The sequence below is a fragment of the Fringilla coelebs genome, assembly GCF_963513975.1.
Source record: "Fringilla coelebs genome assembly, chromosome: 3".
Classification (NCBI taxonomy): Eukaryota; Metazoa; Chordata; class Aves; order Passeriformes; family Fringillidae; genus Fringilla; species Fringilla coelebs.
The window spans coordinates 96749351-96775972 of NC_140030.1; the positions used below are offsets into that span (position 1 = coordinate 96749351).

General features: G+C 40.5%; 1 protein-coding gene across 2 annotated transcripts in view; it reads left to right on the forward strand.

The window, feature by feature from the left end:
- Positions 1-11552: 11552 nt before the first annotated feature.
- DISP1 (dispatched RND transporter family member 1) overlaps positions 11553-26622 on the forward strand; it is an 87492-nt gene continuing 72422 nt past the window's right edge. The window contains exon 1 of one of the 2 annotated variants that reach the window (XM_084202921.1): positions 11553-11672. The gene's annotated coding sequence lies outside the window, so the exon portion shown is untranslated. The remainder of the gene's footprint in view (positions 11673-26622) is intronic. The other variant, XM_084202922.1, reaches the window with a different exon arrangement.

Below are 26622 nucleotides of genomic sequence, written 5' to 3' on the forward strand. Positions count from 1 at the left end.
CAGGGACCTTGTCCTCTGTGACACCTGGACCCTTTTGTTTGCTGGCCGTGCTTCCCCAGTTTCTGCCAGTACCACTTAGTCAATACTTTCTCCCCAAACATTGTCAAAACTTGCATAACAACACCAACAGAGTCCTCTCGAATGGATAAAGAATTCCACAGGACCCTGCTGGAGCAATGGCCACCAAGGGGCAGAAGACCTCATATTTTCCTGCAGTTTTTCCACACAGCTGCCCAGCACAATGTGCACCCAAGAACAGCACTGCAGCTTTAAAATGGGAAGAGGTGTCACAAGTTACACCTTCTACATCATTTCATGTGGAACATCTCTCTAATTAGACTGGGGGGCATCCAGAAGCCCGTGCATGCTTGTGACTAGGAGAGCAGCTGCCCCTCCGTTGAGTACATTGCCAAGGCCATGGAGCAGGAGCACTGACAGACAGACCATCTCTTGCCCTGTGTACCAGCAGCTGCTCTGTCCCAGGGCCTGGCAGCCTCTCCAGGGCATCTGTCCTTTGGGAGAGGATGCTGTGTACGTCTCTGGGGTTTCTCCAGGGTTGTGGGCTGGGTTTCTGTGGCAAGGATTTGAAGTGGGAAGGCTGCAGGAGCAGCTTCTGTGAGCAGCAGCGACCTCATTTTGGCCAGAGCCCATTCAAGCCAGCCCCAAGACAGAGCCACTGCTGGCCAAAGCTGTGTCCATCAGCTGCCTGCTCATGGCTGTGGGGAAAAGGCCATGAGATGAGGCCTTGGGCAGCTGGAAATGTGAAACAAAGGCTTCTCTCCTCTGCACACTGCCCTGCCAGCATGCCCCAGCAGGCTGGGAGTGCACAGGAGGCTGTGAGGGGACACAGCGGGGCAACTGACCCCCAGTGACCAGAGGGATTTCCCACAGCATGTGATGCCATGTTCAGCAATCAAGCCATGGGGATGGAGGTTGGCAGGGGCTCCCTTGGCTCAGAAACTGGCTGGGCTTCAGTTTGTTGTTTTTCTTGGGTTTCAAGGGTTTTTTCTCCCTCTTTTTTGTGTTTTTTTATTTGGTTTGGTTTTTTTTGTTTGGTTGGTTTTAGTTTTGTTTTGTTTTCATTTAGTTAAACTGCTTTTATCTCAACCCACCAGCGTTTTTACCTTTCTGATTCTCTCCCTCAGGCCTAGGAAGTGAGTGAGTGGCTGTGTGGTGCTGAGCTGCCAAGCAGGAATAAATAATGACAGACTTCTGTAAAACCATAAGAGCAGTGCCCTGTGCAATTAACATCTGAATGGTGGGACACAAGCAGCGTCTGCCGATCAGGACTGCAGCAGGAAACAGGAGCTTTAGCTGTGGATGTTTAGAAAAAAATCACAAGTGTCACAAGAAATCTCCACACAGGAAAACATCAGTATTAAGAATGGAGACAGTCACAAATACAGGAATTGTGGTATTCATAAAGACGGCCAAGTGAGCCTTCCTGTAGCCACATTTAATGACACAACTAAGGTTGATGTGAACCTTTTGTCTGGAGAGCTCAGTCACGGAGTAGTGAATTTGTGGGATAAAACATGGAACTTTGCCATTTTTGTCTTGTTTGGTTTGACAAACTGGCAAACAGGATATAGGTGATGTATCTCCAAGACTTGGTTCTTACCAAACTCAGTGTATGGCTGTCGCATACTAGTCTATCAAATCCCGCCGCCCATGGCAGGATTATTTAAAGTGAATAGTACATTAGCTGAATCTAGCCAGTCTGAGGAGATCAATTAAAAGAGGCTACAGGTTTTCTTTGCAAGGTGATAGATCATCTTGCAAGCTGAATGGTACAGAACTGTGTTTGGTACAACTTCACAGATTAATTTGTTTTTATGCTCAAAGCTTTCCTCTTGTTTCCTTAGTTCACAGTTGGAGTCTGTATCTCTGGTTTGGGACAGTTTGAATTGCAATGATTGAATTCCTTAGGAAGTTAAAGAGATTTTTTTCCTTTTTTTTAAATTTTAATATGATTGATTAACTTACTTTAAGGATGGATTAACTGGAACGCAATCACTACTCAAGCAACAAAGCTGGCACTTTGCTGTTTTTTCTCCTTCTTTTAATACTTACTGGTGGTGTCTGAAGGGATTATCACTAGGATTTAAAACCCTTGATGATTTGTAAAATTAGCTATTTTCTTTTGTTCAAATGATGCAAACTCTATCAATACAATTCAGAATACATTGCATAATATCAGCCCATCAGCTTTTTCCAAAGGTTACACTTTACTGTACCCACAAAGGAGCTTTTGCATGCCCAGATGCAGCCTTTGTGGATAAAAACAGCAGAAAACCATGGTTATCACACAGATAGACAGCAATCAGTGTGTGGTATATTAGGTATGGTATGAAGTTTGTGCAAACTTCACAGTTAGACCAGTGGATGATTCTAATCAAGGGTGGACCAAGAAAGGTCGTCATTCTTGCCAGGTTTTTTAAATTTGAGCCATGTATCACTAGGTTTAGTCAACCTGACCAAGAACTTTCTTACTCCTGTATTTCAAACTGCAGAAACTTTTAAGTGTTAATGAATTGACCAGAAAAAGAATCCACATAAAGCTTAAAATCACATTACATGAATTCCTGTGAAAAGTACTGTAATACATGGTAGATTCTTAGAAATATAAGAGGAAATTAATGAACAGAGAAAGGGGAAAATGTTGAACTCAAAGCCACACATTAAAATTCAAACCATTTGCTTTTGGCAACACAGCTTTAAAAATCTCCATGCTGTAAGCCTTTCTACTGGCAAGGCAGATAAAAAATCTCCCTGCAGCTTCCACAATCTCTTCTGTCTCCTGCTGAAAGAAAAAATCTTGGTAAGAAAACACTTTCTGGAGAGAGTTTCAGGTAAATATGACAGTTACTGAGTGACATGCCTGAAATGAGCCATCAAGGACTGTCACTGTGTTTCACCCCTTCCCCTCCATCATCTCAGAGAACATCCTGACCAAGTGCACATGGGCAGTGTGGCCTGTGGAGGTAACCAAGGGCATCCACCTACTGCAGGAATTCTGAGACACAAATAATTGTGTTCCCCTATGCCTGTTTAGTTGTGGGGAGTTCTGATTTACAATTTACACAGACTTGGCTCTTTCTACCCAATGGATGCACTTTGCCTGTTTTTAATATCTGGAGATAACCAGAACAGAATTAATAATTAAGTAAAAGATAGGGGGTTTAGGTGCTTTAAAAAACAAATAGAAATTGCATTTGTGGCCATGAAGGTATTGATATTCCATAGCTACAGTAATAACCTTCAGACTGCTCCTCACTGCCACACAGAGTTGGGATGTATATGCAGGCAGGTTTCAAGGAAAAATAGTGCATTTGATTGAAACCTGCACTGGGGCTGCAGTTTTAAATGGTGCTATAGGAGGAAACCTTCCCTAGGATTTCATGTGTCCAGCTTTTCTTTTGGATAAGGTAAATAATACATAGTGAGAGTGCAGGAACAACTGATTTTGCAAATTGTTAATAAATAAATACTAATAAAATGAGATAAATTTAACAGACTCTTGAATGCCAATGAAAAGTTTTGAACCCAGTGCTGAGTATGCACAGAAGTGCTGAGGGACCTGGCCTGAAAATGCTCCCCCTGCATGTTGCAAAAAAGTCTCGGCTACGACTGATTTTAATGCTAATGAGTTGGTATAAATAAAGCAGGTCTTCTTTTCTCTTCCTTCACAATTTTACTTTACTCACTTACAGTTAGTCCAGAACTCAGACGCAGAAGAGCATGAAAAACTTACCACTGACTGGAAAAAAAAATTGTTTAAATGGAACATTTGATTCTTCCTGACCTGATTACAGGAATACAAATAAGGAATTATTCCATGGAAATCAATGTGGCTGTAGGAAAGTAATCTCAATATAACCATGAAAATCTATCACCCTGTGAGATACAAGATTGCCATAAATAAATGTTGGTCTATTCCCCTCATTTCTACTTTCCATGAACAACACTGGAATGTGAAGTTAAACTCGGTGTGTTCTAACCTTGCATTGCAAATAAGGCCTTCCTGGGGCTCCTGGACACTGCTGTCACAGGCACCTGCCCAAGTGTGTCCTGGAGAGAGGGACACAAAGCCGCAAGATTTCTCAGCAGGATGGTGACCAGGAAGAGGCAGGGGTGCCATTCCTCAGCAACAGCCATGGCAAAAAACTGGATGTGGTGTGGAGAGAAAGCTAATGAGAACAACCACACTGGCTGTGCAGAGAAGAGCATTTGAGGGTCCTTGGACATACTACAAAGCTACATGAAACAGAAAATAGTTGAACCTTTATGTGCATCTTTGCAATAGGCAATGTCCCAAATTCAGCCCGATCTAAGAGTTAGGTGAAGGTTTTTTGATGGGTCACTAACTTCATGACACTGTACAGGATAAACTTTGTCTAACCATGAAGGACCTTTGGCAATTTAGATGACATAAAACTCTTCCCAAAACCTTTTTCATCTCTAAACCTTTTTCCTGTCACCAGTTCTCTGAAAGTCCCTAAGTGTGTTGTTCTGTTGCAACACTCCTGGTTCTATTAGTGGTGTTTGCTGTTGGGATAATGTAAGGTAACTCCAATTATCCTTTACTTATTCCTGCCAGTAAGAAAACAACCTGCCCTGCTTTGTTATGCTGCTAGACTGGTTACTTATGGTTGCAACAATGGTGCTGTACAGGACATTCAGATAATCCAAGGTAAATCCCAGGACATCTTGAGGAAACCAAGACTATCATGGATGATCAACTGGGTGAAATTTTGTAACTAAGGATGCATGAAATGCATGGTGGAGGTTTTCTAGCAATAAAATTCTACAGAAAAGATGGGATTTTTTTTTTTTAATGTGAAGATAACAGATTATGGACTTTGTAAATTTAAATTCAGTTTTCATTACCTATAAATGAAGGGTCCCAAAAGCTGTTGAAACTTGAAACTGTCTGAATGTGTATTTGAAGTTCAAGTTAACCAGTTTAACTTAAAAGAATCACACATGGTCTCTTGCAATTTAGGTGCAACACAACTTCCCAGAAAGCCTCAAGTAAGCTTGTGCCAGTTTGTGCTTTAAAGTGAATGTCGGCTTTGGAAAAGCAGATATCTAAGATATCTGATTCTAAGATATCCAGATTCTAAAAGATATCTAAAACTGGTAGTGTAGTTTTCCAAGTTTTAGGTGTGATACAACTGAATTTTAGAACAGGACCTTAGCTCTGGCAGCATAATCTGAGATCTTTCCCTTGAGCTTGATTATTGTCCATAAAATTCTGTTCTTATTTCTGTTTAACAAGACTTAAATTTGAACCTTTGATACATAAACCTATTTAACAGCGGGCTTGCTTAATGGACAGAGTAACTTGAGAGGAAAAGGCTAGCACAGGAGTTTGGGCTCTTGAAACATGAGGCAGAGGTGATTGCAGCTCACCCTCCCCGTTTTAATACAGCTTCTTGCAGCTCTTTGCTGCTAAAGCAAAACTGTCATTTCTAAAACGTAACAGCAGATTTGCTGATGGTGTTTCCACACTGTTGCTCTTCAAGATTTATTTTAACAGTGTTTTGTGGCTTCTGATACTGCAAATGTCTTGTCACTGTTATAAATTATCAAATCAGCAGCCAAATTATAAAAAAAATTAACAAAGATTTATTAGATCAATAACAAAATAGAATTTCGAAAAACCCACCACAGCCAAGGCAGCATCATCCCTGGAAGTTGGCGCTGGGTGAACCTGGATCCAACTGACAGAGTGCCAGCGTCTCCTCAGTGGTTCACCCCGACTGCTTCATGCAGCCAGCTTATATCCCATTTATTCTGCCTGAGGCAGAAATGACAGAAGGTTCTTTTGTGTCCCTTCGCATGTAGAACTGGGACCATATAGATACAAAAGTCAGTCCAGGTGTCCGGATGGCTGTCTGAACTTCCTCGGAATAGCCTTCTTTCACATGTAACAGAGTGGTGCCAGTACTCCAGATGGTAGATGCAATCTCCTCCACGTACAGGTTCTGGTGAAAGGCTCAGACATTCCTGGGAAGTTGACACTCATGGCCTGAGAAGGTTTCATTCTTAAGCTAACGGACTTGATATTAACGTTGTCCAGTTGTCCTGGAACCAATTGAATAGAAATAAGACTCTGTTCCCAGCCAGGGTGGTCAAAGACATGAGTTAGATTTTACAATATTTTATATACACATATATATATAGCATGAATTAACTCTAATATATATAACATGTTATATATATTAGAGTTAATTCACCATTTAGCTGCAGCCATAAATCAGCCTTATGAGATAAGAGTCTCAGTGCAAGGTAAGTGGAAGCACTGGGACAATTATAATTTTTTAAGTGTTCCTAACAGAAGCCGCCTACATTAGTTGCTCTTTATTTAATAAATGTTTTACTAGTTTATCTTCAGGAACATGGAGATAGTGAGAAAGCTCTGAGGGAAATGACATGGACTTTTTTGAGTGACAAAAGATACCTTGGGGTACAGAGTGTTGAAGATCAATAAATAATACAATGTTTTTCTCACAACGTGCTTTTGCAAATATGAGTGAAGTTTGAAGAATGTGACCCAAAAAACTGTCTCAAAAACTAAATACTGATTGCTGTTGTTCCAATATATCTCTGACTAATTTAATAGACTAGGAGTAAATTCTTACCCACTTGTGGCACAACACATCCTCTCCCTTTGCCCAGTCAGCAAGATTTAATGTGAAGTAGAGAAAAAACCACGAAGAGAAAGGGAGTTTTGTGAGGAAGAACATGACCTCAGTGGCATCTACTGCTTTATTTAAGCTAAAGGGATCCCTGGAGCTTGTCTTCTGATTCCCATTAACTGAAGCTCTTGTTTTTTGATGCATGGGTCTTGGAGCTGTCATTGGCTGGTGATTTCTGAACATGGAAAACTTCCTGCTTGGGCCATTACAAAGGAATTCAATATCCTGATGTCCCTAAACCAGCCTGCAGCATCCTCTTTTGGTCTGGGCAAATGTAGATTTTTTTTTTTCTCACTTCTCAAAGTAACCCAAGTGGAAACAGAAAGAACTTTGGCTAACTGGAAACATGTAAATTTACCTATATTCAGCAAAGCAAGTAGTTGGACATTAAAAAATAGTGATTTTCTTAATTCTTGCACTCCAGGTTCCATATTTTTGTTGCAGATTAAAGTGTTGGTCAGTATTCATAAAGAAGGTAGATTTGCTTTATAGATCAACTAATCTAATAAAAGAAGAATACTTTTATCCTAGTTGATATGCTGCTGCAGTAATTTCCTATGAGATACTTAATATTGTCCTAAGCTACTCTTGGTTACAGATTTCTGTTTGCTGGTATGCCTGAAGAAAGTGAGGGGAACCACTGGATTGTGTAAAGTACTATGCAAGACAAGTTTTCTGACACGTTTTGAAGGGGTATTTAAATTATGCTTTTGCCTGACATTTTCATGGTAGTTGAGAAAAAGCATGCCCAAAATTTGGGTTTACATGGGCCTGTGTGGTTTCTGACTAGCTAAACAGAATAAACAAAATTTTCCAGCTGCTGGGCTGTCAGTTAAAAATTCAAATCAGTGTTAACACTGTTGCCTCCCCTACTTTTTCCTTTTCCCTCCTTTTTTTTTTTTTAAAAAAAAAAAGTCAGTCTCTAATAGTTTTCAGCATGGGGATATTTAGAAGGTCAATATATTCTCCCAAAAGCTGTTTTCTCTCTCAACCAGGGAAAACCAAGACAGAAATACAATCACTGAAAACAGACATTTCATTCATCCACATGCAAATTGCCATCATAAGCCATGCTTGAGTCTCACAGGAAAGACTGGAAGTGACACAACCTCCAAAGCAAAACTGGGAGCTCAGTCTTTTTCTGCATAACATGTGCTGTGAGTGATTGAAAGTTGTTCATTTTTCATCTCTCTCTCTCACCAACCAGCTGCTGCGTGTCTCATTTCCTTGGCATTTCTGCTTTTTCCTAATTCCGGAATTGGAGAGTTGAATTTGTCACTTTTTGGCTCCTGCTGTACAAGCCAGTGGTCAGACTCAATAAGTGCTCCAGCTAAAACAGCACACTTCACAGGCCTGGCTGCACTGCTGGATGAAATACCAGAACTGAAATTATTTCCATTACACAGAACTGCTGTCTTATGATAATTCTGTTGCACATTAAGTCCCAGGATTTGTGAAAGTAATTCTGTGGTCAAAGCAGTGGAATTTATTCCTATTAGTTATTCTAGTTATTATCTGTGGGGGTTTTTAAAATATTTTTTGTGGGTTTTGGTGGGTTTTTTTGTTTTTTTTTCTTTTAATTTCACTTCTCATTAGAATCATATGCCCACTGGAGAGACAACTTTTACAGCTATACTGTTCCTTGTTCATGTTCTGAATGACATCTTTCAGTGAGAGCTGTGATTTTTTTGTTTCAGCTAAGGCTGCTAGTACTGTCTAGGGGAGGCTATTTTCCTGACTGTACATGATAAACCTTGGGAAGGAACAGCTATTTCCCTCATTAGTTTTGATGTTTCACTGCAAGACAGAAAATGCCCACACTGCCCACACAGAGCTGTGTTTGTCTTTCTCCTGATTTCATAAGTAAGCAAAGCATAACAGAGGAGGCTTGTGGTCAGCAATTTCTGTCTAGGTCATATCTACCCCATCCAAGATTTTGGCAGACTTGGCCAGTCTTCTGCAGCTTAAGGATTGACAGGTTGTCTCTCACTACTGCTGAAAGACAAATATTTTCTACTTGTTGACAAAAAAGAAAGAAAAAGAAATTCTGGATCCCAAGCTCTGTCCTTGCTAACCATTTAAAATGCTTTTTCTGGGGAATACCCAGTGCTCATCAAACTGGGTATTTGATGACTAATAATCAAATTGCTCAAACCTGAAACGAGGGGCTCTACAGTAGCATTCCAACAAGCCTGCACTAAATGCTTTGACAAAAACCACAAACTCTCTGAAATGAAATTTTATTTACTGTGGTGTTATTAAAGTGCTAAACAAACAGACAAACTCAGAAGGGCTGCTAGGATGTGGGTGGGTGAATAAGTAAGCTTTGATGCTAATGTCAGTCAATGCTAATTTCTATCCTTTGAAGAAAGTGTGATAAACACAGCTGTCAGAATTGTGATCTGAAATTGCCCTAATTAAATTAGATTTTTACTAGAATGAAAGAAGCATCTTGTTTTGTTTCCTCTTTAACCGGACCAATTCAGAGAATAGTGACTTTCCAGTTCTTTCATGGCCAGGTAGGAAAGGTAAGATTTGTTAAATATAAACAAGGATCTGAATATGCACAATTGTATACAATTCTATGTATAGAATTCCATATTCATATTCCTTTTGTTGTATTTGCTACCCACAATTAGCATCTTAATTTAGAATCTGAGACCTTCAAGGGGGGATTATCCGTACTGGCCATTAAGTGCTTTCTCTGTGGTATTATGGGGAGGTGACATAACTCTGTCATGTGCATCTCTCAAGCTTATGTGTTACAGTAAAAGACAGACAAGGGTGTTTCAAGGTTAAGAACTACTTCACTGGTGATGAGAATAATAACTAGCCATCACTGTAAAGAAAGGCATGAAGGGATAAAAGATATAAACCTGAAGTCAGATGATCTCTGGATAACCTTTCATCTTTTGTCTCTTCCTCAAAAATCACCTTGTTCCTTTTTGTAGATGGATAGAAAGACCTGTTACTGCAGTCCTTGCAAATTTACTGTGTAATTGAAATTGTCATTTGGCTCAGATCTGGGGGGCTCTCCTTTTCAGTAGAGCTGAAAATTAAGAAGGTGATAAATTATTTCAGTTCTTTTTTTTAACGAGACCACTATTTTCCAAAGCAATCTAATAAATTACAGAGAGCAGCATAGCCAAAATAAATAACTGATATATATACATATGTTTGATTTGTGAGTGCTATTGATTTTAATTTAATTAATGTAAAAGAGATCTGTGTCAGAATTTAGTGCTATAGAAGAAAAATATGAACTTCTATATCGCTAGATTTATATAGAGAAATATTATATTAATATACCTTCTACTGGTGCCATCTATCAATTTCCAAAATGCATTAATTATAGCAAATCGATCTGATGAGGAGAAATTCGATTAATTACACCATCTCTTCCATGAGTAGGCACTAGATGGCACTAAAAGATAGGAGCTGAGGTGTGGAAATTTTCCTGATGTTCGTGCACCTCATTGGAGGATCACTGGATGAATATCCTGTAATCTGTTCTGGGGGAGGGGGGGAGGAAGAAAGAAAAGAGTCATAGGAATTACAGAAGCTTTATTGCATGACTCAGTTGTTTCTTGAGTCTATGGAAGAAATTGGTGCAATTAGAGGCAAAGTGGCAGAACATGATATCAAGTGACCAGGGCACACAGCAAAGTCCTTTCCAGATGGGAGAAATGTAACTTTCCCTCTCTCTCTTGGTCATGTTGCTTCACAGAAAAATCTCCAGAATTCATATGCTCTCTCTGCGTCACCACAGCACTCCTTGTCCCAAACTTGACAGTGTTAAGAATATCAACTTTCAAAGCATTTTACACTCTAATTCTGCCCCGTCTGACCAAAGGCAAACCCTTGGGCTCGGGGAGGAGACACAGCAATGGTTGTGTTCAGGAGGAGGCCTGGGTCAGAACTGGAGATTACAACGAGCCCTCAATAAAAACCACTCCAAATGAACTCCAGGGAGAGAATTAGCAGGGAAGGAGGGGATCGGAGTCTGACTCAGGCTGCAGACTCCAGCTCTCAAACCATCAGCAGCCTGACCCGGATATTTCACATGCTTCAGAAGGGGTTTTGGAGAGCCAATTACCCTCAGGACAGGATGAAACAGCTCATCATGTGCAAGGGATCACTGCAGATTACCCCGTGTGTTACTATGGTTTTAAAAATTACAAAGATCTACTTTTATTCCAACTGCAAAAGGAAACACTCAAAAGTTAGGAAACTCCGCATCTGTGTTTTAGCCTATTCTGTGCACTAAATAAGAAAGGCGCCTTTTGGAACAGAAAAGTACACAACCATGTAATTAAAAATTGAGGCCTATGCACAAATTGGCACAGCTATGTCTGGAGCAAGTTTTTCCTTGGAATTCAGCACCAGGTTTATGCATACAGATAATGTTGTTTCCTCTGTGCAATTTCATGTGCAATATTGACATGTTTTTAGAGATGAAGGGTGGTCCATCACATGGACTCTGATCTGTGCCACTGCCTAGGATGAAACTGTCTGGGGGCCACTGTGGCTCTTGTGGTGTAATCTCCTAAGACTAACGGGGAATCCTTTCAACCTCAGACTCGACTTTCCCACAGTTTCGATACATTTTTAAAGTGTGTCTCTTAGGCTGCGTCTCTTTAGGGAGGTTTGGACACGCTCCGTTCACCGCAGCCACCAGAAGCCGGGCCGGCTGCGAGAGGCGGGCGGGTCTTCACGCCACGCTCAAGATGGCGGCCGGCGGGAGCCGGGCCGGGCGCCACGCTCAAGATGGCGGCGCCGGCCGCCCCACCTTCCTCCGCCCCGCCGGCTGTGACTTCCGGAGGGAGCGGGAGAGGGCGTCCGTCCCATGGTAACTGCGCCACGGCGGGGACGCTGCGGCCGCCTTTCGCTTCCTGCTCCCGCCTGGCCCGCGAAGACAGGCAGCCGCCGCCTCCGGGGTCGCGCCGCCGGCAGCCGCCAGGTCGCGAGGTGAGAGGAGCCCGCCGCGGCGGGCGGGCCGGCCGCACGGGGTGGTCTTTCCGCGCCGCCGAGGTACCAGGTCGGGCTGGCGGCGCCGGGGGAGGAGGAGGCGGTGGCGTCGGTGGTGGCGGTGGCCGCCCTGTGCTCGTGTAGTGGGGGAAGAAGCCCCGGTCCGGGGGCAGCGCCCCGGGGAGCCGCGCCCGCGGGACAGCGGCGGCCCCGCTGAGGAGAGAGCCCTGCTGTGGGCGGCGGTGCCCTTGTGTCGGCTGAGCCGTACCTTAAAATATCTTGTAAAAATTAATTAATTCTTCACCTTCTCTTCTGAATCTTTTGTATTTATTTTCTGGGACGTGGGGCCTTTTTTTTTTCCTCTTTATTTAAAGGTGTTCAAGCGCCTAACTTTTTTCATTCGCTACGGGCTGAGACGTGATCAGCCTTTCGTGTGCTCCTGCCCTTTGTTCAGACACACCGTGCTTGTAGTTGCCTATTTTATTTGTTAGGAGCAAAGACTCCTTGAGAGCAGGTCTACAGGCAGTGGTTTCGAAAGGGAGCTCATATGGCACCCTTTGTCTTGGGAAATAAAAATACGGTAATTCCCGACTACTGGTCGCACAACCGATGTTGTGGTAAGGTTGCTCATTGCTTCCAGTGGCGGTGGAAAACGCTGGAGGTGTTGGAGAGACCATTAGTGCAGAGGTCTGTCCAGAGAGGTGTGAAAGCCTCTTCGATTTCTGGATTCAGTGCGAGCAACCAGTTCCCGTGTCTTCTGTAGAGTTGGCACCTGCAGCCAGTGCAGGGGCTCTCGCTGTACCCCGCTTTGGGAATGGCTTATTTCCTGCATCAGGGGTACACACCTGCTGGTTCCTCACATCCTTGTCCTAGGAGAGATTGAGAGTATACTAGAAGTTTAATGAAAAACCTTTCTGTGAGTAAGGCAATATCTCTTTTTCTCAGCCTCTGGAGGAGATGGAAAAATAGATTTTTGCAGAATGGTTGATGGTTCACGTTGTAATGAGAACCAGCTCTTCAGGAGAGAGATGGAGTGCTGTAGTTACTCAAAGGGTGTCTGTAGCATGTGAGTGATTTAAATGAACAAAACCTCTCTGATCAGACTTGCAAGTAGCTTGTTATAGAATATCTGGCTTGGACAAACCTGTGAAATAGTAACAAACACTTAGGACAAGGCATCTGGGTTGTCAGTGAGTTTATAAAAGTGCTCAGCTTCAAGAGTGTTGACTGGTGGAACTACAGGCAAAAATAGGTGCCAGGATCAGATGGGATGAATTGAGACTGGAAGGAAGAAGGGATTTCTTAACTGAATAAAGGAATAAGAGCCTGAAGCAAGCAGCCTGCAGGGATGGGTGTGGAAGAGATCTAGTGTCAAACAGCCTAGGTGTGGCCAGGGAAAAGTGCATTAGAAAAAGATAAATATTTCAAATGTTGGCATGGCACTAAGGCTGCCAGAGTTCAAGTGTTTGGATAATGCTCTCAGGCACACGGTGTGATTCTTGGGGCTGTCCCGTGCAGGCGTTGGACTGGATGATTCTTGTAGTTCTGTTCCAACCCAAGAGATTCTGTGATTTGTAGTCTCTTGTGGCCGATATTTAAGCTTGTAATCAAACCTTCACACTATATTAGAATGTATATAACATTTACAGATTGTATTTATTTTACATATATTTATGTTTTTCTCTGAATATAAAATAAATTACTTGTGCTTCTTCAGTTTTTTAGTAGCTCCCAGAAACTCTTAACTACTATTGGGGGGCTGCTGCGCTGATTGCTGAATGCTTGTGTAAATTGAAACACAAATTAAAGAGGCAAACATCCAGGTGGGGGCTTTTTTTCTTAAGTAATTGTCTTTAAATGTTAAAATAAGGAAACAAAACAGCCTTTGACACTCATGTTCTGTTTTAGAATAGAGTGGCTCAACTTTATCATTGTTGTAGAGGTGGATATTTTGGTGGTCATTTAATAGAAAGAAAAATCAGGTTCCGCAGGAAGATTTTTTTTCTCCTTTAGAGTGAAGGGAGTGATATCCTGTAGTAAAATCATATCCTAGTTGGTGGACAGAGTTAATGTGAGATTAGAAGCTTAAATGTGTATGTTGGTTAGAAGCAGATGGATGTTGAAGTGGGGACTTGACACTAGAGTGGTGCCAAGTATGGAAGAGTGCCGTTAGATTTGAAACCTTGTGCCATCACTCAGGTGGGTTTTTTCCCCTTTTGAGGGACACAGTATATATGTAGGGAATAAAACTCTATGGTTGGCTTTTTCCTTTTTTTTTTTTTGCCTGCTTTTGAGCTCACTGTAGCAAAGTTAAGGTTGTTTGCCAGTAGTATGAAGTGATAAATAAGGCCACAGCGATATCTGTTCGCCTTCAAGGCTCGTGGGAGAGGGCAGTGTCAGTGGCTGGGCTTTCCTGTCTGTACAGCCAAACCTTTGCTTCAATGGATTGGCATCCTCCAGGGCAGGGGGAGACACAACTTCAGGATGAATCTTTCTTATCAGAGTCTCAACATTGCTGAGAATGGATTTTTTTTCTCTTCACTTCAGGTTTTTTTTCACTCCTTTCCAAATATGCTACCATCACACATTCCTGGCTCTGTTAGAGCATGCCATGTAAAGCTATTTTTGACTGCTCAGAGAATTACTGTAGCAGGAACAAAGGACAGTAATTGGGGCCTTGAGAAGAAGGTCCCAAAAGGCCTTGAGAAGAAAGAGATGGAATTCAGATTAGTGGCCTCCAAAAAAAATCTTGCTGTAGAAGAGGTGAAAAGTAAGACTTTGAATGAACAAAGGTAAAAACAGCATATGAAAATACTTAGTTCTCAAAATGTTACCCTTTCTCTTGAGGAGGCTTTTTGAATGGCTTTCATAGTAATGTTTCTCATATGTTGACCATAGATTTTTGTTGGGCAGTAAGCTTGACTTTTTCTCTCGGCCTTAAACAGAGATGATTGATTTACTGGCTTTGATAGAGGGATAGAATTACTTTCAAACTTTGAAATATATAATGAGCATGTCAGGTAATTAGCAAGCTTTCATCTATCTCTCTTTAAAGTGATCAATGGCATGAATTTGGTTTGGTAACCATGGCTATTTTCTTGTTCAGCTGCCATATGGTATTTCTGAGTTTAGTGTGATTTCCTGTACATGATTTTTACAGAGTCAGCTGGGCTTTGGTGTGAAGTGCAGCAAAAATTAAATACTATGGGAAGGTGTGAAAATGTTCTTATATTAAAAGAGAAAAAAAAAGGTGGCTTTAACTTTGGGGTAAAGGTAGATTGTAACCTCTAAATCACACTTTCAGGGAGACTGCTATGTGAAAGCAGTACAAATTTGTAACTGCTGCTTGTTTGATGCTGAAGTTTTTTAATGCAAATAATGATCAACAGATCAGTGTTTAGTTGTAAGCAAAATACTTTTTAGCTTTTCTGTGAAAAGGAGACCCTTCTTTCAGTATCATACCCTTTTAAGGCGTTTTCTTCTTGAGGTGTGATACATTAATGCTGTTGTTAAATGTGTCATGACATTAATAGAACAGCCACAGGAAATTTCCATCTGAGTTCTGATTTTTTGAGGCCTGCAGTAATGAAAAAAATGTGAATTGTATCTGTCACATGAGAAGTAGCTGAGGGAACTGGGGTTGTTTAGTCTGGAGAAAAAAAGGCCCAGGAGGACCTTACTGCTTTTTACAACCGCCTGAAAGGAGGTTGTTGACAGGTGGGAGTTGGTTCCTTCTCCCAGGTACCAAGTGATAGCACAAGATGAAACAGCTTCAGGTTGCTCCAGAGGAGGTCTAGATTGGATATTAGGAAAAATGTCTTCATTAAAAAGATGGCTCAAGCATTGAAGCAGGCTGCCGGGGAAGTGATGGTGACCCCATCCGTAGAAATGTTCAAAAAACACGTAGATGTGGTGCCTATAGATGGGATTTAGTGATGGACTTGGTGGACTTGTATTTGTTTAATAGTTGGACTCGATGATCTTAGAGGTCTTTTCCAACTGTAATGATTCTAAGATTGGAAATGAAGATTTCTGAGAAACTTTCTGGGCATCAAGGAGGAGCATAGTCCATCTGAGCTGGTGAAAGCTAGGATAAGAGTAGTCTGGTTGGGAAGCTCAGAGCTGTTTCTGAAGCAGTTTTATAAAGGTGAAAAATCCTTTTTTCTTTTTTTTTTTTTTTAAACTGACCTTTACTCTATGCTTATAAATAGCAGCTTAAATTTCTCTGTGGGAGATTCTCCAGCATGCAATATCAACAGAAATAAATCTGTCTGGGAGAGTTGTGGGAAGATGGTGTCAGATGGTGATCTTGGAAGGAGATCTGAAAGTGGAAGCATTCAAGTAAGGAGAGTGGGGCAAAGAAAAGCAGCAAAAGTGGTATTGGGAAATGGAATGGGGCAAAGTCAGGGATCACAGAAGACTGAAGGTTGCTGATGGTGTTGTAGAGTAGTGTAGACCTTGTGAGCATAGTTTTCTGGTTAGTAAAGGTGGGATTGAGGAGAGACAGAAAAATAAACTGTGTGGTATATAGGCAGGAAAGTGCCATTTAAAATTAAGTAGAAATACATCTGAAAGGCACCAAAGAAAGAATTAGTGATTGTAAGGTGCATGTTCTTGGAGTGTGTGGAAGGAAATGAGAATAGGGACCTGTGGAACCCATTCCTATGAGGGGGAGAACCTCAGTGCTGAGGTGGGGAAGCAGAGGTCTTGTGATATGGAGACAGCTAAACACTTGCAGCCCCAAATACGAGAAGCTGTATGGTAACCTAGGGGCATGTTAGTGTGCCATGCTGGGTGTTCTCAGAGATGCAGAGCCCAGAGTGCTGCTCACAGTGTGTGCTGCTTATAGAAGCTGTGAAAGAAACATTACTTCTGCCCTCTCTGTTCTTATTTCTTCCCCATCTTTATCCTCTATGGGAGTCATGAAAAACTTGCTTTCATGGGTTGGTACAGTCAACATATGACTGGAAATAACGTCTTTCTGCATTCAAGTCTCTGAAGAAAGGTCTTGCTGTGTATCTTTATGTATAGCATTGTTGTTTTTGTAGAAACAGACAAACACAGCATGATAAAAACATCTTTGTGCTGTCTATAGTACAGCATAACTCTTGTGCTATGTAACACAAATTAATAAAAATGACTGAATTAAGCCATAACTAATAGCAGATGGAACCTGTGGTTTAGTCTTGTGCAGTCTTTCCTTGTTAATGAACTTCACATGCAGATGAAGAAATGGGAGGGAGATAGGCTTTAATAAGGGAAAATGTTTGCCTTGTCATCTGAAAACACTTATGCTCCTGGGTGAAGCTTGTGTGCTTAGCAGTACTCCTTTCTTGTGCAGAGCCAGAGTCTTTAGAAATTAAACTTGTTATTCCTAGGTTGACAAGAATATGTCCCCCTCCTAGAGCTTAAATTCTTATCTTTCTTTTGTATGTAACCAGGGTTGGTCAGGGGCTGTAAACAGCCTTGTTTTAGACTTCCTGGTATTTCCCTGTACCATCCTTGCACGTGATAAGACGTGCCTGCTGGAGCTGAACCAGGAAGTCAGTCGCAAAGGCACTAAGGTTTATTGCCACAGCTAATACTGGGCTTGTGCCTTGCTTTTTCAAAGTATCCTGTCTGCTGTTTGGAGAGAGTCTCAAAGAGAATTGTTTCCAGGTTTCGAAGTTTAAGTACAGCATCATCTTCCTGTGACTTGTACATGTCTGGTCAATGAATATGCTTGAAAAATATTTTAGATCTGAAGTGACTGACTTAAGAAATTGTTTCTTTGAATGCATCTCTCTTTAAGGCTTCTTTTCCAATACGTTGTTTATTTGTAACATAATTTTTCTTTGTTTTAACTTAGAGAATATTTAGCTGCTGATGAGCTGCCTTTTGTGAAGTTTGTGATTAAGTATTTATAGACAGGATGAAGCATCAGTAGTGAGATTTGAGAAGATGCATTTTGTAAACACAAAATCCATTCTACCTGGAATGTGAGTGGAATGGTACAGCTCAGATTACACTTGTGCTTCGGGGTAGTGTTGGAATTAAAGTTGGGAGTTTTGGAGCTTGTTTGTTGTTTTTTTTTTGCAAAGCCTCATTTGTGGTCTTCTAAGTTTTGCACTTTCTTATTACTTGTTTTAAGACCTAGAGGGTGCTTGATACTTACAAGCTTAGACTGAAAATGCTTTTTAGACTTGATGTGAACTTAAAAGATTTCTTAGGAATTTTCTCCCTGGTGTGTTTACTGAAAGTAGTTGCTGTGCTCAGAAATACAGCTGATAAGATCCATTTCTAATGGTAAAAGTATTTAATATTGAAACATCCCTCTTGGGCAGCAGTTCTTGAAGTTGCATCAAAACTGGGTGATGTGGAAATATCTTTCGGTGGTAGGAAGGAAGAGGGGATTTTGAGAACTAGGTAATTAATTAATGATTGCTGTGGTTATGATGTTTTAGGCTTAGAAAATTACAGAGTGCTAGGGCACATACTTTAAATATGCAAGTAGGTTAAAATATTTTCTTTAATACATATGCTGTTCTAAATAATTATATAAAGCTGAAGGGAATTTTTACCTTTTGGAATAAACTTTACCCTAGTCTTAAACATGTGTTCTCACTTATTGTTGATAGCTTCTTTACTACTATAAAAAACTACAGTAGGTATTGCAAGAATTCAGTAACTTAACCCTTTGAAATTAAGTCCTGTGAAATGTATGTCATGCTGATAGCTTTAGAAAAACATAATGGAATTAAAACCAAAATCCATTATTAAAGCTAAAAGTAAGATCATTAATATGGTTTAGAACTCACTTCTGTGGCAGTGAAGTCTAAGATCTTGAATGGTCCTGGACACTTTCTGGGCCTGAATTAGGTTTCAGGTATTTTCTGTGACAGTGAAACTTTATAAACTTTGATTACAAGCAAGATTTGCTTTAAGGGTTTTGAAAATGTCATTGTATAATAATGTTTATACATCACGACAGCTGAAGAAAGTAGTTGTGGTTGACTGTGAGCTGTAACTGGGGGGTTTTTGTGTTACTGCTTAACTATTGCATCAGTAAACTGCTTTTCTTTGCTGTCAAACAAAGCCAGTTTGATCTGCTGCAAACTGAGTACTTTGGCAACTTGTTCTCTGTTAAAAAATGGTAGACATGGCATTAGTGGCAAAACAATTACTTGCTTTGTAAGTAGTGAAGTTGAGTTATGACTAAGTATATTGATTTGCCAGGCCAACACAAACTCCAGACAAATTTTTTTTTTTTTTCATAGCCTTTCCATAAGAGGGTCACATGGTGGTTTGTTATTTCCTTGTACATGGTTGAATTTTACAAACCAAACTTCTTTCTGGGGAAGTTGAAAGGGGTTTTAATTTTTTTTAATAGATTTTGGTCACTGATGTGTGCTGTTGAATGGATTGGGGAAGGCTTGCGCCTCTCTTAGCTTTTGTTACTTTGCGAAGCTCTTTAACATCTCCTCTTTTATGGCTTTACTAATTGCATACACAATAAAGAAGTTACTGACTTCCAAAAAGATAAGATTTTCTTTTTTTGTTTTTACTATGTAGGCAGAAGTTGCATGTTTGCTTGTGCCAAACATGATTTTGTTTTTTCTTTTTTCTTTTGTTTTTTCTGGCATCTTCTCCTCAAACCCCTAAAGGCAATTCAAATATGCTGTTTAGAGTTCTTAGCTGATTTTAGAACTTATGATGCTAAATAGGCAGAACCTGCGAGTTGAAGACTGCTAAAACTGTAAAACCCACAAACAGAAGCCATAATAACAGGATTATGAGACTCTGAGATGAATTCTTCATTTGAGTGCTCTCTCTTATCTACTGTTCCTCTCATCATTGCCCCCTCTGATTCAGGGAAGGCTTTGGTGGTCAGTGCCTTAGCGTAAAAGATACATAAGTTAACATTTAGTCAACTGATAATAATTGGTCTGAATGATAGCTCAAAACAGTTGTACTACTTTACTCTTCGAGAAATAACACCGACCCTTCTGTCAGCCCTGTTAAGAGCTGTTTTTGTCTTTTCTGGAAATTTGTGTTCATATCTGTGTAGCAAATTTTCCCCATTGTATTACAGCTTTGAGCGGAAATGTCTGGAGCAGAGTAGAAAACAGAAATGCAGCAAGTGAAAAGTTTAAATAAAGTAAATATTTTGGTAGTTGTGAATTGGATGTGGTTATCTCTTCTGTGAGCTGTTTCTGGGTAGCCTTCAATGGCATGGGGCATGTAATAAACCATGGGCCAAAACAAGCACTTGTGGCTATTAAATGGAGAAGGGCAGGTACTTTGTTCCACTGCTTAAATTCTTCTTTCTCACAGTTACCTCCTTCCAGTGAATTCAGACATCTACAGACAGCTTCCTGAGAGGCTTTCTATAATTAACAATATCAAGTAGTTTTAGGTGTAGATGTGGCTGCTGTGTGCAGTAGCTGTGCCCTGGTGATGTGGTTGTCCTTTGTCCGGTGATGTGGTTGTCCTTTGTCCTTGTAAGATCCTGGCTGGAGGCTACACAGAAAGAGCTCAAGGCATGGTGGGATGTAGGACAGGAGTCAAGAGACCTCAGCACCAAGGAGATGTTTGGTGGTCAGTGAAATCATTTGTGTTTGCAACATAAAACTTTTGTTTTCCTACTTTACCAGACTGGACTGTTGTTAACTTCAATGTGAAATGCTACCGGGTGTTTATAAATTGGGGTGCAGACAACTAATAAAAGACCTGAGTGGTGAAAATATTCTAAAAAATCAATTGGTTGCAGTCTTTTTGGAGAAGGTTTAAATGAACTTTCTTCCCATGAAAACACTTAAAATTCTAGACTGTATGTTTAGTATACTTGTTTCAGATATATCTTCATTACAGAATAAGCTGTAGTTATACCTAACCCAGAAACAGAAGCATAGGAATTTTTGTTATATAAGGAAGATGATGAAGAATACTTACAAAAGGAGTAATTTTGAAAGCAGGTGAAACTTAAAGGATAATTTAAGGTTCACCTGCTTCCTGGTCACAGAATGATTATCAGTTTCCATGTAGACAGATAAAGTTTTTTAAGTGGGGAGACAAGCCAAGCCAGGTACCTGTAGCTAAGTGGGTCAGGTAGAAAAGAAGCATGAGAGTTCTGGAGTCCATTTGCAAAAATATTGCAACAAATGTGAGCTACTGGATAAGTTTTTCGAGTAATAAGTACAAAAAGTGTTAACTAAACATAAGTGCGCATTTTCTCAAATCAAAATTCTCAACCAGTCAAATCTCCTTTTATGGCATGGTATCCAGTCTTTTTTGGGAGGAACAAATGTGTTCTGAGTTTAGTTAGTTATTCTAATGGCTTTTTCTGTATTGTAAGCAAGGATGTTTCTCTAAATACCATAAAGTTGGTGAAAAGCCTTAAATAGTTTCATGGATAACTGTCAGACCAGAGGATGTGGAGAATGAATGCTCACTGCAGGGTTCTGTCACTAATTTTGACTTAAGTGAAACGTTAAGGCTGTGCAGTATTAGCAGCAGATGGTATCAAGCTTGGAATTGCTGTGAGTGTGTTGGAAAATGTGGATTGGGTTCAGAGAGACTTGAGGACAGAGAAGAAGCAGTCTGGAAGGGAGAAAACCATGCCTTTTGGATGAGGACAAGATTCAAGATCCTCCATTTATCATCTTTGTACAAGAAGACCATGGAGGAGTAGAATGAGTGTTGTGCAGAGTTCTGGGGATGATGCAATTGAGAAGCCAGATATGATTCTGTTAACACAGCTGCTGCAGACAGCTTAGATGTACTGTGACATGTAAGCAGGATGAGTTTCTACAAAGCACATAATAGTTCTTCATGCCAGGCTTTAGCATTTCACCCCAGGAAAAGCTTGATTACAAGACAGTGTAGAGGAAAGTAAAGAATGAAGTCTTGAAAATGTAATTATTTTATTCACAGAAAGATTGAGAAGTGTTTCCCTTACAGAATGGAGGACTACAGAGGGAAGGAAGAGTTTTCTTCAGGTGAGGTATAAACACGAAGAGCATTTTTCAATTTAGTCTCTCTGACAACAGAACCACTGGTAATGTGCTTAAACTGCAACAGGGAGTGGAAATGCACACTAGAAAAGAACTGTGACCCACTGAAACAGATTGCTTGGGAGGACTGTGGTATTGCCATTTTTAGAGTGCCTCGTAAGGCACAGATTAACTCTGTCTAGACTGTGTTTTTCTCCCTCAGTCCTGAGAGGCAGGATTTATTGAGCTGCTTTCTAACCATTAGAGTATTAGAAAATCCTACAAGGGTTTCTAGAAAGCAGGGACATTCAAATTAAAAAGTTATCAAAGTGGTTAATAGCACTGGATGCATATTAATCACCTTCTCATTTTATGGTAATGAGTCTTGCTGTCAAAATTGCACCTCTGTACTCCCTCATTTCCACTCCCTGCTCTTCAGAGAATGTAATATTGCATTGGGGGAGAGGGGGAAATATTTTTATAAATCTTCTGGCTCACTTCCATTTCGCATCTGTAAATATCTTCCAGTTGGTACACCAAGTGTATACTGATGGCTACAAACTTCCAGAATAATCTTTCTTCCCTAGCTGTATGTAAAATTGCTTTGGGGATGAGGGAGAAATTAGACTCTTCAAACCCCATGGTAAGTTTGATATCAGATTCTAAGATTTCCGACTGTTTAGCTCATTCCTCTGAGTCACAATTAAGATATAAAATAAACTATTCCCTCATTAGCAAATAGCAGCCTTTATCTTGCATGACTTTCTTTTTTCTAAATCTGGCAATTAAAATGCATGAATAAGAGGCAGTGTACTCTGGTAGCAGGAACTGGGGCCTGGGAGACAGAACTGTCAGCATCTTAATCTTAGACATGTTCTTGAATTATCATTTGCTGAAAGGAATGTTTAATTCCTGGCCCCGTTTTCCACACACAGAATATAATGCTGCAAGGATTAATTTTTGTCTGTAGCTGCAGAGTTAAAACTCTCAGACGTGTCTTCCCACATTAAAAGTTAGTAAATAAGCCCAAGGTTTTCATTCATGAAATCCTAAGTTGTGTTTGAATTCTTCTGCTACAGTATTCTCTGGTTAAAGAACGATAATTTAAAATTCTGATAGGTTAAAAATATCTAACCTTGTGGTAATTTCCTTTGTTTTTAATATATGGAAAATATAATTTTTTTTCTTCCTCTCCTTTTTTGGTTCACTGCTGTTGTTGAAGACAGGTCCTTTCTCAAAGACTTCAAATGTACGGTGTAGTTTTTTACTTCATTCATGATTTATAAGGATACAGAAAGAATGCAGAATTCAAATTTTACTGGAATCCCAGTCCTGTTGTTTTCTAAGCAAGTAGGCTGCATTGGTATAAGCTGGTTTGTCTTGGAGCATTGATACAGCAATACAGCCAAAGGATTTATTTTTTAATTTAAGTTCCGTTAGAGGCTGAGGGCAGTGCTGTATGATATCATTCTGGTTCAACAGACCAGCAGTGTTGAAGAGGGAGAGGGTGTGTGGGGTCTTTAGGGCAATGCAATACCTTTTCCAGGGCTGGTAGCATCAGGTTGAAATCCCTGTGGGCTTCTTCCTGAAGGTGCTTGTTTTAAGTTAGGTCTGCACAGACATTTAAATTTATTACTGTGGTGTGACCCTACAGGGTTTATAGTTCTTTCAGGGAATTCTTTGTAAAAGGGCTGGCATTTTTTAAAAGGTTATGTTGAATTCTCGTTTCTTCATCAAGTTGCCATGGATATGTCAGGTTCTTAATGTTTGTTTACAGAGAAATGAGGTAGAGAAGGTTTATGGTAACTATTTTCAAATGCATGTTCTGTTTTCAAGTGATGCAATTCTCCCTGGAGCTAACTGGCCAATGAACGTGAATTCTGCTGTCGGTCTGCTTTGAGAATTAAGTTCACTTTGAAAAGAGTTAACACAGAGATGTTCATGTGTATATCCTTACTTTGCATTAACTTGTCAGGTTTCTTTATTCCCCCGGCAGTAAAAAGACCCTGCTGATTTTGTGTGCTCTGTGTTGTGTGTTGGAGTCTGTCAGTCAGCATTGAATAGGGAGGCAATGCACACACCTAGAACTAAGGGACTGCTGCTGCAAAATGCGCTGCATCTCAGGCACCTGCACAAAGCAAAGAGGTCCTGGACCTGCTGTGATTGGGAAAAGGGGATGGTGAATTTTTTCTGGCTAAGAACTGGCATAACAAGGAAATCAAGCCATAAAAATCCCGCATGCATAGATGAAATGCCTATGAGAGAGCATTTGTATGTTGTATTACATAACACAACGCTTGAAGTGTGTTTCTGGTCTGTTCTCTGCCTTCCAAGTCAGCTGCTTTGTTCCTTTGTAGCCGCACACTTACTTTTCTCCCCTTCCAAAATAAAGCCCACAAAGATAGATGTGTTTATGTAACCTTTCAAATCTGGATTCAGAAATACAAGCTGCTGGCTTTGGAGCCCATGCAAATGACCTGCACAGCACTAGATTCAGCTGTCAAGTAACCACTAGAAAAAGTATGCAATTAAACCAGAAGTCAAACTTTTATTTGTTCCTTTCCCAGGTCACACTGGAAGAGATGTGGGCAAGCATGTTTGAAAGCTGAGGAAAACGAGCCCTGTGTCACAGCGAAGGTGTCACTAAGTGGTGTACATGTCTCACTGTAAGCTGTGCAGCCCTTAAGGATGAGACAAACAACTGCTGCAGGACATTTGTTTCAGTTTTGGGTCAAATAGCCAAAAGAGTAACAAAAAGTCAAGAGGCAACATAGTGGAAAAGAATGAGAAGGTAAATATCCTGCTGTGGCAAGTGAAGGGTGATAGAGCAACGCCTGTTAAAGAAGCAGCTGCTGAAAATGAATGACCACTCTTAGTGGAGTAAAGAATTAGCAGCAGCTTTCTTGGTAAAATTGGTCCTTGTGTGTGTTCTGTGATGAATTTAGTTATGAAACTCCACAGCCACAATGACTCTGCTCCCTTCCACTTCGTAATCAAAGGTGGTTTCTTGACTGGGGGAGCACGCCTGGGCATGGTCAGTCTGTGCCAGTCAGTTCCCATATAAGCTCTACTGTCAACCTTTTAGAGTTACCTCACATATAAAGTTTATTAAAAGTATTTTGTGAAAAGTGTGGTAGTCTTATGCCTTGTGTGTTCCAAAACCTTGAAATGTCTCTACAAAGAAGTGTCTTGTGTGTTTTTGAAAGTGTAAATGAAATACCCTCAGTGTGCTAATTTTAGTGCAGTATGTCTGAGTTTCCAGATGAAGGTGACAAGATGTTCTCTGGGTTTAGTATCCATAGCAATAGCCAGAGATGCCTTTGTGAAGTGACAGGTACAGAAATAGCTGTGTTTGAAACTGTTTGTGTTTCATAGAAAAGCTCTTTCATTGCTTTTATAGATGTAGTGCAAAATATCTTGAGTGGTTCATGTAAGCTTAATACCAGCCCCATTAAACATTGAATGCATGGAAAATTCATTTTCCATTCAGAATGAGTAATGTGGAGTCTGTACTTTCTGCACCTCTTTAGAGATACAGTTTCATTGGGTCCTTCCCTGTAGTGAAAAATCCAGTCCGGAGTGTGTGCCAGGAAGGGAACCCTTACAGAGCAGTGAGACAAGCTGTAGTCTAGTTTCTTTCACACGAGTTCAGCTTCTTTCGGAAGAAAGTGGGCATGGATCTGAAGACTTGTCCAGGACTAAATGAAGTTGTGAGAATCTTTCCTGGAATGGCCAAGAAGTGGATTTCTAGCTTCACGTTGTGAGGCCTGATGTGGTACTGGCTCCACATGCTGCTCTAATATAGCCCATATCCCACAAGTGTACAAACTCAGCAGGATGCTAAAACATGACAGTGCCTGGGGATGAATGTCTTTTGCAGTTCTTTCATTTTATTAGATGTTGTCTTAACAATACTAATCTGTCTCTTCTGCTGATAATCACCAGTGACCAAATGCTCTTGGGTTAGAATGCTTTTATGGCAGTTCAAGCCTAATTTCCAAGCAGATTTCTAGATAAAAAGACATTATGTTTTTGTTTTGTGTGTTGGGGTTTTTTTACAATCGTCCCATATGTTGATTTTGCATACCTGGAGATTGTGCTGTACACAGGCTACTTGGCCCTAGTGACAGGGAAGAAAACCCAAAGTGCAGTGTACATCTGTTTGATTATCTCAGTTTTCATCAATCCTCATGGTCTGACCCAACAGCCAGCTTCCAAAGCTGACACTACCAACCATCAAGATCCTAATATTCACAGAGTAATCTCTATTAAATGCTTTTTGGTTAACCCTCAATACACTGTGAGAAAATGCCCCAGATGCAGAATGTTGGGATTAAAAAAGAGATACTTAGATTTTTTTTTTTTCTCGTATTCCAAAAGGCATGACTGCTCCCACGAGTGTGTCAGTGTGAAGGAAGCTGAGCAGCTACCTTGTTCTTAAGCTCTCCTTGCTTCCCTATTGCTCTTCTGGAACAGGTCATGTAATTTGGGTTATGTTTTGAACTGAATTAGATGAGGCTTTTAAGTGAAAATGCTCAATATATGACAAGTGTCAAGTTCTGTTTTGCTGCAAAATATTTAGTATTTATTTGGTTTTTTCCTCAAGGTGTTTTCATATAAAAGATCCCCTGTTGCGTGCAAGAACTGAAGCTTATTCTATGAACCATCAAAAAAATCAATCTTAATATTCTGAACTAACAAGACTTAATTCTTCAGTATTGCTGTTTCTCTGTAATCTGCTTTTGGTGTAATTATTTCCCTTTGAGAGAGAAATGATCATGAATTACTCTGCTTGAAAGAGTCATATTTGAGAAGTTGGTCCCAAACCATAGGTTAGGTTTTAAAACTTAAAAGTTCCCTTTGTATGCAGATGGGATGTGGGAGTCCCATGAGAGTTCGCGATTTGCACTTCTATGCTGTTTTGTCGAACAGTACTTGATAGCAGGAACTTAGCTTCAACTGTGTTCCTGCAGGAATTT